The sequence below is a fragment of the Chelonia mydas genome, chromosome 9, assembly GCF_015237465.2.
Source record: "Chelonia mydas isolate rCheMyd1 chromosome 9, rCheMyd1.pri.v2, whole genome shotgun sequence".
NCBI classification, from domain to species: domain Eukaryota; kingdom Metazoa; phylum Chordata; order Testudines; family Cheloniidae; genus Chelonia; species Chelonia mydas.
This window is the reverse complement of record NC_057855.1, coordinates 11,129,892-11,142,658: the sequence shown is the minus strand read 5'-3', so window position 1 is coordinate 11,142,658 and position 12,767 is coordinate 11,129,892. Positions and strand designations below refer to the sequence as shown.

General features: G+C 40.0%; 1 protein-coding gene across 3 annotated transcripts in view; it reads right to left on the bottom strand.

Moving 5' to 3' along the window:
- Window positions 1–12,767, bottom strand: part of PEX5L (peroxisomal biogenesis factor 5 like) — a 168,257-nt gene that overhangs the window by 79,788 nt on the left and 75,702 nt on the right. The gene's annotated exons all lie outside the window — the stretch shown is intronic.

Sequence of the window (12,767 nt, the reverse complement as noted above, 5' to 3'; positions counted from 1 at the left end):
TGTAGAAAGGAGGGGCCAAACAATTTTAGTCTCTGTATCGAGGGCACAGAAATGGTTAATACACTGCAGTTCGTTAGCTATAATTGAAATGATAATCTGTTGGGTTCTAATTACAATATTTTAAACACAGAGATTATTATATACATAATCAGGGCCGGCTTTAGGCACCAGCTAAGGAAGTGCTGTTCGTGGGGTAGCAATTCGGCAGCAGCTCCTCTCCGTTGTTTCCCGTGGCGGGAATTCGGCGGCGACTGTTCTGACTTGGGTCTCGCCGTTAGCGGTAATTCAGCAGCAGCTCCCTCTAATGTTCCTGTTCTCTCCACTGGCGGTGCATTCGGCAGGTTGTTTTTTTTTTTTTTGTGCTGTTTGGGGCGGCAAAAAACGTAGAGCCAACCCTTTACATAATCATGGAAGAATTGCTTTAAAACGTGTACTTATTTATTTGGCTGTCTCCATTGTTAAGTTGTTCTCCATTGTTAAGTGTTGTTTCTTAGCAATATTGGATTGCTGTACATATTGTCTGTTACAGTAGGTTGGTGCTGAGCATTATAGTTCTTCTGGAAAGCTAATTTTACACTTGCAAGCTCCTAATGAACAGTTCGTCATAACTCAGCGACCTGAGGTAAATTAATTTCTCATCTATGCAGCATTTTGATCACTCAGTGAATGAGTTTCACCAATACCTCTTTTGTCAGCAATGTGCAGATTTAACAATCGTGATGCAAGCATGCAAACCTGCATATAAAGCAAGGATACTGTCTTGGGTGAATTGGTGCAGGGAAAAGATATGATTTGCTTTCATACAATATACTGTAGCGGTAAAACTGACGAGTATATCAGTGTTTTGTTGTCTGGTACAATTAAGACTAAACCACTCCTTTTTAGGAAATATCTCCAAAACAAGATAAACAATACACTAAGAGTATTTCCACAGCACTTTGCATATTGTAATAGGGTCAGCTAAAAACTTGCTAACGATTTCTGCAGGTTCTCCCAGGCTGAGAGAATGGATGGTAATAGACATTTCCACAGGAGTGTGCAGATTTTGCAAACTCACTCTGTAGGGAAATGCACTGGTTTAGCAGCTGGTGTTTCTGAATAGCGCCAAATTAAATTCAGTACAAGTCACACTACTTACAAAGAATGTGATACTTGTTAAATGAGGATTTAATTAAGCTACTGTAAAAGAATATTAATTTAAGGTTCAGGACAGCATGAGCATTTTTCAGTGAGTGAAAACATATAATTTAGCAACTTTGTTCACGTTGTATAAAACTTCTTTCCAGCATTTAATATTTGAGCACATGATCATTTTCTACTACAGATCATTTGTGAGGCCTGAGTGCCTGGGACAGCTGTATGATTCTTACAAATACATGGCCATCTCGTAAAGGCCTTACCGTTTGTGAGAAGACAGTGAAATTCATAAACTGATTTGTTTGAAATTTGAAAAAAAAAATTGTGTCTGAAGAGCTTGTGATCAGTTCTTTGCAAATATCTGATAGTCTAACTTCAACGAAGCCTGAACTTCGGAGTTACATAAGTCGTGATATTTTTGTCTACTCCCTAATTGGATGTTGAATGTAACATAGTAAGAACTTTAATCTAATGTGGGCTTTGAAATTCACTTATGGCAAATATTGAAGCATTTGAGCTTAAAATTCACTTTTTTCATGAATATTCATGCTGTTGAAGTTGGAGTATGAGAATTTGCATAAAAATGAGCATGAGAGAGTTTTATTTTCAAAGTCAACTAGTGTTCATAGACATTTCCCCCACTATTCTCTATGTTTTAGTACATACACACACATAGCCAGCATTGCGTTAGACCTGTGCAATTCTATTTGAAGTCAGGAAAGCTCTACCAGTCTATTTGAGAGAAGTATTTGGTCTACAGTGAATGGTGTAGGGAGATACTCTTATATTTTTCTAGAGTAATTGTGTGCTGTTTCATTGATATATTAGGAATATTCACAACCTGCCTGTGTCGATACATCCTAAACTCATTTCTTTTGTGACAGCTAGAATCTACAGCAGTTTCACTAATGAAGAACACTGTAGAAAAAAAGGTAAAGTACAGACATGGCCAATACAAGCATATATAATACCTGCTAGTAATTTCTTATGGCAATTTTTCTTGCCTATTGAGGAGAAAGGGAATAACTTTCCTCCCTTACTTGTGAAGATAAATGTGAAAGGAGTGATCAACCATATGGTACTCTTCAAACAGTGCCACTGCATTCAAATGTAATGGCCCCATAGGACAAAGTGCCAGTGTTTTAGGGGTCCCAAGGGAGCTAAAAAACCACTGGACTGGCATTTTGGATTATTTCTCTGAGGATGTAGTCCCCTTGGCTGCATTTAAACACCAAAAATGTTTTTGTCTTAAACTGAAAAAGCATGTTTGTGTATCGGCAATGCTAGAAACATACATTCTCATTCCAAAATGAAATTTTAAAGGCACTAGAAGGGGCTACAGGTACTCGTTTCTCACAAAGACTGAATCCAAAATGTCTGTTGCTGAATGCCTGCATTCATTGTCAGACTTTGTTTTGTATTGAAAAATGCTCGGTATTTTATAAATTCATTGGCTTATAGTGAGGCTTATAGTTGCTGTCTGACACTTGAAGACATCCATGAATCACCACAGGGACAGAACTGGAGGCTTCCGGCACCAAAAGTACTTACCTCTACTATTTGAGATAAAGTAGCAACTCCACTGCTAGCAGCAGTTGCAGACTCTTAACTTCTGTGTGGCTCAGCCACTAGAGAAAGATGTATGAATATTTAGGGTACTTCACTCTCCGTGTCCACTCAGTGCTTGACTTCTCTGATGAGTTGCTTATTTTGGTAGTGGTGTGTATTAGGTAGAGAGTTCAAGAGGATGACAAAAGTTGCAACTTTTGAAATTTTGTTTCGTTCAGCACTGGCATGATGATAAAGCCTTTTGAATATTTTTGAATGCTCGGAGAGTAGTTAACCATTGGACCAATTTATTAAGGGTTGTGGTGGATTTTTCTATCACTGACCATTTTTAAATCAAGACTGGATTTTTTTTTAAAAGATGCCCTAGGAATTATTTTGGGGGAAGTCCTGTGGTCTGGGTTATACAGAAGTTCAGACTAGATAATCACAATGGTCCCTTCTGGCCACCTATATATTTCTTTTCACAACATGGACTTGTGTTGAAATGGCTGTATTCAAGTTGAAAACCCAAATATTTTGATTAGCATCTCTCTCTCTCTAATCAGAAGTGACCAGAGAGCCCTGGATCTCAGAAAACTTCTGGACAAAAACTTCATTGAAACCTTTATAAACAACGAGGAGTCTTGTGGCACCTTAGAGACTAACAAATTTATTTGGGCATAAGCTTTCGTAGGCTAGAACCCACTTCATCAGATGCATGGAGTGGAAAATACAGGAGCAGGTATAAATACATGAAAAGATGGGAGTTGCCTTACCAAGTGTGAGGTCAGTCTAACGAGACAATTCAATTAAAAACATTTCAGCTTTGAAACAACGTATTTCAATGAAATTACATTTAAACAAGAAAGTTCTGACTTAGAATCAGTTGTGAGCTTAGACCTGTTAAGTCTTCTGGGAGTCTCTCAATTTCAGGCACCCTCTTCTGGGTTCTTGAGTGACCGCCTGAATCTCCTGTTTTGGGGCAGCCTTTTAGGAACCCAGGCAGGGGCACCTGAAATCAGCTCAAGTTCTGCACTCCTGCAGTGGGCAGGTTGTCCCTTCCCTTACCACTGAAGAGATGTTCAGAAGCTGTGGCTATTCACAAGAAAGAGCCAGTGCTGAAGGCAGCATTCAGTGAGGGGAGCTGCAGCCTGCAGCAGGGAGCAGAAGGGAGACAAGAAACCTTCCACAGGAGGCTAGGAAAGCAAGCAAGATTCTGGCACCCACTTCTCAGCACATAACCCTTAGGAAAGTGGGAGAAAGAGACTCAGAGCTTAGGAGGATGGGTACTGCTGTACCAGGGGTGACCAGAAACTTGAGTGGGAATGAAGAGAAACTCAGAGGGCAGGGGACAAGGGTTGAGGGGTGATTCAGAGATAATGAGGCGGAGAGCAAGAGAAGAAGGTGAAATTAGAGGGAGGAAAGAGGAGTCAGAGAGAGGGTGAGAAGAGGGAAAAAATGAGGGTGGAATTGATAGGTCTGTTGATGAAGGGAGGAAAACTGATGAATTTGATAGCTGGGGGATGCTAATAAAGTCATGCATATGCATCAATTATGCATGTTAGGGCATTTGCTCGTTTGTATAACATTTCCATATTTTCAGACCTACAGCCTTGACAGGTATGTAAGCTAGAAGAAAGACTCAAACAGATACAGTTGTACTCCAATGTCTTTCCTTGGTGGAGTAATGGTATAAAGCACAATGATGCCATTACACACAGAAAGTATTACACAATAATATAAAGGTATGTTTTAATGCAGAAAGGGCTGTTAGATTTCCTCCAAGATATTTCCAATTGTTTCCCAAAGCGGGGGAGTCTGTTAAATTATAATTATACCTGTTCCTACCCATTCCTCTGCCCCATGGCTCCACAGTCAGCTGACAAGCCACATATTTCATAAAGCCCTTACAGCATGTAATTAAGTCCATCACCAAAAGGGTGGACATAAGTACCTACATATTCCACATGGAAAATATTTTCCTATTGCATGTCTGTTTCAAAGTTCTAAACAGGCTTATTATTATTATTTATTATTATAGAAAATATTTTTTCCAGTTACATTGTGAAAGTTCACCAAATAGCCACATAAGAAACTGACTCAGCATTAACCCCCAACCTTCTATTTTTATAACCTTCAGAAATGCAGTTGAGTAGATTGCAGGCTGAATTTCTTTTAAATGTTAATGAACTCATTTAAGGCTGTTAAATAATGAATTATGTCCTTTTAGTTGCTAAGATAAAGGCAACACCATGATTCTGATAGTCTACTAGATTGACACTGATTCTAGATTGGTACAGTAAATGGGAAAAGAATGACTTTTATCAGCTTAGGAACCCAGTAGCCAACAGATCAATGTTTTTATATCTTTTTAAATAAAACATTTACCATGTTTGTTGTCTGTGATCTCCTTTGTACAGAATCTGTGTCCTTTCACGCTATTAAATACAGTGAATCTCTTGGAGTGGGAAATCGTATTATTCTGAAATATAGTTTCAACTCCACCTCATCTGACTTCTGCAATGTGAGCCATATCTCTTCCCAACCATAATAAGCTCCCTGGCATTATCACCAACATGAGCAAGCCTGCATCCCAAGATAGGCAGGAGTTGTAGACCAAGCTGGATGAGCAAGCACCTTAGAGAGGTGATTAAGAAAAAGCAGAAAGCCTACAAGGAGTGGAAGATGGGAGGGATTAGCAAGAAAAGCTACCTTATTGAGGTCAGAACATGTAGGGATAAAGTGAGAAAGGCCAAAAGCCATGTAGAATTGGACCTTGCAAAGGAAATTAAAACCAATAGTAAAAGGTTGTATAGCCATATAAATAAGAAGAAAACAAAGAAAGAAGAAGTGGGACCGCTAAACACTGAGGATGGAGTGGAGGTTAAGAATAATCTAGTCATGGTCCAATATCTAAACAAATACTTTGCCTCAGTCTTTCATGAGGCTAATGAGGAGCTTAGGGATAATGGCAGGACGACAAATGGGAAGGAGGATATGGAGGTAGATATTACCACATCTGAGGTAGAAGCCAAACTTGAACAGCTTAATGGGACTAAATTGGGGGTCCAGATAACCTTCATCCAAGAATATTAAAGGAACTGGCACATGAAATTGCAAGCCCATTAGCAAAAATTTGTAATGAATCTGTAAACTCAAGGGTTGTACCGTATGACTGGAGAATCGCTAACATAGTTCCTATTTTTAAGAAAGGGAAAAAACATGATCCGGGTAACTACAGGACTATTAGTTTGATATCTGTAGTATGCAAGGTCTTGGAAAAAAATTTGAAGGAGAAAGTAGTTAAGGACATTGAGGTCAATGGTAATTGGGACAAAATACAACAGGTAGATCGTGTCAAACCAACCTGATTTCCTTCTTTGAGACGGTAACAGATTTTTTAGACAAAGGAAACACAATGGATCTAATTTACCTCGATTTCAGTAAGGCATTTGATACAAATCCACATGGGGAATTATTAGCTAAATTGGAAAAGATGGGGCTCAATATGAAAATTGAAAGGTGGATAAGGAACTGGTTAAAGGGGAGACTACAATGGGTCACACTGAAAGGTGAACTGTCAGCCTGGAAGGAGGTTACTAGTGGCGTTCCTCAGGGATTGGTTTTTGGGACCAATCTTATTTAATCTTTTTATTATTGACCTTGGCACAAAAAGCGGGAATGTGCTAATAAAGTTTGTGGATGACACAAAGCTGAGAGGTATTGCCAATACAGAGAAGGACCGGGATATCATACAGGAAGATCTGGATGACCTTGTAAACTGGAGTAATAGTAATAGGATGAAATTTAATAGTGGAAAATGCAAGGTCATGCATTTAGGGATTAATAACAAGAATTTTTGTTATAAACTGGGGACGCATCACTTGGAAGTAACAGAGGAGGAGAAGGACCTCGGAGTATTAGTTGATCAAGGGATGACTATGAGCCGCCAATGTGATATGGCCTTGAAAAAAGCTAATGCGGTCTTGGGATGCATCAGACGAGGTATTTCTAGTTGAGATAAGGAGGTGTTAGTACCGTTATACAAGGCACTGGTGAAACCGCATCTGGAATACTGTGTGCAGTTCTGGTTTCCCATGTTTAAGAAAGACATATCTGGCTTTAAGACTAAGCTTGATAAGTTTATGGAAGGGATGATATGATGGGATAGCCTAATTTTGGCAATTAATTGATCTTCAACTATTAGTGGTAGATAAGCCCAATGGCCTGTGATGGGATGTCAGATGGGGTGGGATCTGAGTTACTACAGAGAATGCTTTCTTGGGTGTCTGGCTGGTTAGTCTTGCGCACATGCATAGCTGATCGCCATATTTGGGGTCGGGAAGGAATTTTCCTCCAGGGCAAATTGGCAGAGGCCATGGGTTTTTTTTGCCTTCCTCTGCAGCATGGGGCATGGGTCACTTGCTGGAGGATTCTCTGCACCTCGAAGTTTTTAAACCACAATTTGGGGACTTCAGTAGCTCAGACATAGGTTAGAGGTTTGTTACAGGAGTGGGTGGGTGAGATTCTGTGGCTTGCGTTGTGCAGGAGGTCAGACTGGATGATCATAATGATCCCTTCTGACCTTAGTCTATGATTCTAAGTACTCCTGCATGGCACAGAACCCAGCTCAGCTAGGGCTCTTTGCATGGCAGCATGCTGGTGATATGAAGGGTTGAGCTGGGTTGCCAGAGTTCCATCACTAGAGGGATCTTCCCATCATGGTCCTCTGTGGAGGGTGCACACTAGGGGGGCAGAGTCTATTCTAGCCATTAGGCCTTGAGAGGAGGATTCCTGAAACCCTGCCTCCTCCCTCACTGCGTTTCCCCAATGCCCAGCCAAGATAATGTAAAAGTAACTGTGCCCTCCCAGCTGCAAAGAGGGATGGATCAAATTCTGTCCTCAGATACGCATGTACAACCCCAACTGACTTAATTAAGATCAGATGATATGTCAGCGGGAGTCATGCATGCTTGGAATTTGGCACGGTATAAGCAGGTCAAGATAGAGAAGGGATGCACTGTCTATAGAAGAAGATTACATAGAAATGCAAAAGAAGCAAAACCCTGGCATGATGTGCTAAAATACACTGGGACCAGGGCAGGCATACTACTGGTCTCAGAAACTGGGAGCAGTAGAGATCTTATGCATAATCTACAAACACATTCTTCAAAAAACTACTTATAGATGTAAAAATTAATGAGGAAGAGCAAATATAACCTATCTTTCCAAAAATGTATGTGAGATGTGTAATTACTTACAATCAGGCGTGCTGAACCTTATTCTAAAAAGCACAGCAGATACACATTTTCAGTTAATAGGAGAAGGATTTATTGAGGGCCAAATTCTGCCCTCACCTATACCTGTACTGCCTCATTGAAACTGGTGGGGATACATGGGTGTAACTGAGGGCAGAGCCTGGCCCCGAGAGCACAGTTTAGCAAAGCAGGAGGTTACTCATATAATATGTGATGTCTATTAGAAGAGTCTGTTCTCAGTGGAGAACAATGTCAATCATGAAGCACAAACTGGATATACTGGATCCAAAGCTCTTGACTATTGTAGAATTTCCTGTATAGATACCAGTATGAATTTCCAAAAATGTTGGTGGCTTTGCATCTGGTGATCTGGTTTGGATTCATCTGTGGCACACACTTCTACCCACCCCATAGATCATATTTTACTTTTATATATTTTAATTAGAGCTGTATGAAACACAGTGCTTTTGGGTTCCCAGGACTCTGGGCAAATGCTTTTCCTACTTTAAGTCCACATGGCTCCATGCCTACTAAGTTTTGCATTTGAACCAACTCCAAGACTCAAGAGTGGCTTTGCATGGTCAATTCCTGAAACCGCAACTCAGCCTGGGTCTTCTGAAAAATGTGGCTAAGATTTGCCCAAAGGTTGGTGAGCATCTGGAAACCTTGCCAAGTTTCTGGTTTGAAATAAACTCAAACAACTAGGCAAGTTTCACCTAGTTTGGGTTTTTTAAGGATGGTTTTGCACAGATCCTCTTTCATCTCATCTGCCAGTGTAATGTGGTTACTTCAGTAAAGGTCAAACTCTACTGAGCTCTTGCAAATTTTTGATAGGAAAAGTCAGGTCCAGGAAACTTTTAGTGACATCTTTGCTGTGCATAAGCGGAAAGTCCAGCCAGACTTACTTCAGAGCTTAAAACAGATCTTTCATTAGGTATTCAACTCATGCTCTTTGCTTTGAAAGGTGATTGACTGTGATGCATATTCCATTTTTCAGACTAAAATGCCTAAACATTGTTTAGGTCTGTAGAATAGTACACCATTTTCTGAAAAGAAAATCAGTTTTAAATGGCAACACAGAACCAAGACCTTAGAGACTAACAAATTTATTTGAGCATAAGCTTTCGTGAGCTACAGCTAGCTGTAGCTCACGAAAGCTTATGCTCAAATAAATTTGTTAGTCTCTAAGGTGCCACAAGTCCTCCTTTTCTTTTTGCGGATACAGACTAACACGGCTGCTACTCTGAAACAGAACCGAGAGGGTTTTATTGTTTTTTTTAAAGGCAAATTTTATGGAAAATATATTTAATTGATAGAAAGCTTAACATAATTGTAGCTTTAAGTTATAGCAACTAAGGTCATTTTTGCTAAGAAAGAGAACAGAACAAGCTACTGTACATGATGCACTCTGGGTGCTTGGCTGCTGTCCAGATCCCCAGGCAGCTGATGTATTAGACTTACAGTACCAATTAAATAGCCTATTCAAAATGGATTTATGTGCCACAAATCATTGTATTTTGCAGAATTTAAAAATAAGAGATGAGACATTCATGGCTCTATTGTTTAAATTATGCAGTGCTAACATTTTCCCTCCTCAAAATGAATGCACAACTGGATGGTAATGCCAACAGAATTCCTGTGGCTATGGAACATTAGAAAAATCTTGAGTTCTCTTATAGAGTCTAAATGTACTTTCTTCCCTGCAGCCCTTCTCCTCAGTCCTTTCTGTTCTGTTTTGCCTCCTTCCCCTTTTCTTTCCATCATCTACCTGTTCCCCAGTTACTTTCTTCTTGTACTGTTTTCTGGTCCTGCATCTCTTAAAAAAATAAGGAGAATCCCTTCTGGCAGGCAGAGCTGTGAGCCAATTCAAGATAGCTGCTCCAAAGCAAGTATCATCCTGTGCATTCTCCTTCTCCGGGAGACTTGAGCTAGGATTTTTAGAAAAGCCTAAGGGATTTAGATACCTAAATCCAATTTCAATGGCACCTGCGCCTCTCCTTTGAAACTTCCAAACTTTGTTTGGTCTGTTTCTCCATGATACTTATATGGCCCCATTATTGGGGTCTTGCCCGATATCACAGAGGAAGAAGTCTTTGACAGTGTCATGAGTTGAACACAGATCTCCCAAGTCACAGGCTAGTGCCCTAACCATTCTTCTCTCTTTCTAATATTTGCCTAAATAAATCCATGTCATCCAGACTGCAAGGACACAATTTTTGTTCCCTGTATATGGAAGTTCAGCAAAGAAAATTGGCGACGAGGAAAGTAATGAAATAGCACAAGCTTTTCCACTGAAGTATGTCTTTTGTGTGTACAGTATGTATATATAACTATCCAACAGCACAGAAGAAGCGCAGTTCTACTCTGAAAAGTGACTTTTGTCAAAGTGGCACTGTGAAGTTCCACGTTTATTATCTGAGTGACTGCTGTCTCAAATGGGCTGCCTTTACAGGTTTCCTAACTGCTATCAAAGCAGATTCATCCTGAACTCTGAGAGTCAAGCTAGGTTCTTTTCACATCACCAGTAATAAAAACTCTGTAGGCCAAATTCTGACTTCATTGATCCCTGTGCAATCCCATTGTCTTACACCTGTGCAAATATATTTAACTGATTGAAATTTAGTAAACAATTCTGTTGTTGATGCACATATAGAATCTAGCTCATTCCCTAAGGTGTGCTGGCTGCTGTAGGGCTAACAGGAGAAAGATGCAGTAAAAACTTGTTTTTGTTTCTCAAGTCAGCAGATTTGAGACTGAACACAGGGAAGAGATGTATTGAGTACAATGGTGCCATTTTTTATGTAGTTAGGGTTTGGAGTAGAACCACACTTTAAATTGGCATTTTATAAAAACTGTTAGGAAGTATGGAGAAACTAGTCAAGTTTGTCTCCAGCAATCTTATTTGCTGCTTTCATTTCTTGATCATTTTAAGCTGGCATGGAACGAGGGACATACTGGCCGCCGCTTCCAGCAGCTCCCATTGGCCTGGAGCAGCGAACCGCAGCCACTGGGAGCCGCGATTGGCTGAACCTGCAGACGTGGCAGGTAAACAAATCGGCCCGGCCTGCCAGCGGCTTTCCCTGCACAAGCGGTGGAACAAGTTTGGGAACCACTGGTCTAGAACAATGGAAGCCAGTCAGAGCTGGTTGCTTGCTGTTCATGTCCCCGGGGATTTAGATGAAGAAACACGGGGGGAAGGGCATGTTTGCCACTTTAGTAAGTAAATTAGGTACATTTTCCAGACACATTGAGGGTCAAAATTTGGCCCTCAGTAACAATCAATGGCAATTTTGCTTGGGTAAAAACTCAGTATTTCAGGATTTGGCCTTACGTGTATCTTGAAACATTTTTGTTCCCTTTAGTAAAAGATATTAAATGCAGTTTGTTCTTTTTAGCCACAAATGAGAATTAAACTGTAGTGCTTTTACACAGGCAGGCCATTAACCAGAATGATGAGTAAACTGTTTAATACTGCTAAAATCAATTTGGATTATATGTAATCTGTGGAGATTTGGAATCTTGTATTAGAGCTAATGCTGTTCAAGATGTAATGCCATAGCTAGATTAAGCACTGAATTGATGCTATAGTGAGTAACTATGACAGTGAAAATAGAGAAAGCATGAATATATTTTATTTCCAGGCATGTATTTGCTATGAATGAAATTGAGCTGAAAAAAATGGCATTTTTCAAGTTCTTTGTTAAGATCAGAGAGGTTTATCAAAGAGCCAGAATATAAAATAGTCTTGTTAACGGTTTATAGAGCACCCACATCATTCTGATTGACCTGATGACTATAAGGGTAACTATACTTTTCAAGTCTGCTTTATATGACATGTCTGTAAATTAGAAATTCATTGGTATGTCAGGATAGCCATTTTCAACTGCAGTGAATACATTTTCCCACTTATTTTACATTAGAGAATGGCCTGAGTTGCAAAGTTCAGTACGATTATGGGGGTCAAACTTCAAAGTTCAGGGAGAGGTGGGTGGGGAGGGGAATGCAGTATCTGGGTTTTGGTCTGGATCCATGTTTATTTTATATCAATATAACTTTCTTATTCTGCTTTCTGCACTGTGGGGATCATATGTGCCAAAGTTTGGGAGTCCTGACAAGTGAAGCAACTTGTTATAAAACTGGCCTCTAACTTCTATGGACTATCTGTTGCTTGGGATGGCTGCCATAACAAGCGATAACACACACAGACCAGTCCTGAGCAGAAGATCTGTCAATATCACAAAACACATGACTGGTCTACAGTGATGTGGAGGGGAAGTCAATGAACAGCTTAAGTACCACATAGGTTACCCTGGAAAAGATAAAGCCCGTTGCTACAGAAAATGGATAATATGTGAGTGGTGCTCTGAGCTATTGGCAAAAATATGCACGTTGGCGTGGCAATACAGAAATGTTCCAGTGGCTGTCTATGCAGAGAGGGGCTATCTTCAAATAACTGAGGGGCATTGGCTTCAATCTCAAGCTCTTGGCCCTGTAGGAAGGAAAAGAGTTAGTATTTATGGGAAGGGTGGCTTGCTGTTTGGTTTTGTTATTATTTCCTAATTATGAAGCAAGAGGACTCTGCTGGGTTTATTGTTCTTTGACCTACTTCTAAATCGGTGTAAAAAATGCCTAGAGTCCAGGATATACTCTTTCAAGTAGAGTATGTTGTAAATGGAAATATACTTTTAAAAAGAATAAAGTGATGTACACTCCTAAGCTGTTAAAATCACAAGCCCTAGCTCCCTGCGATGTGTAGGAGATGTATTTACCTTATTATCTACTTTTACAAATCTGAACTCTTTGCTCTGACTCCAGTTTGACACA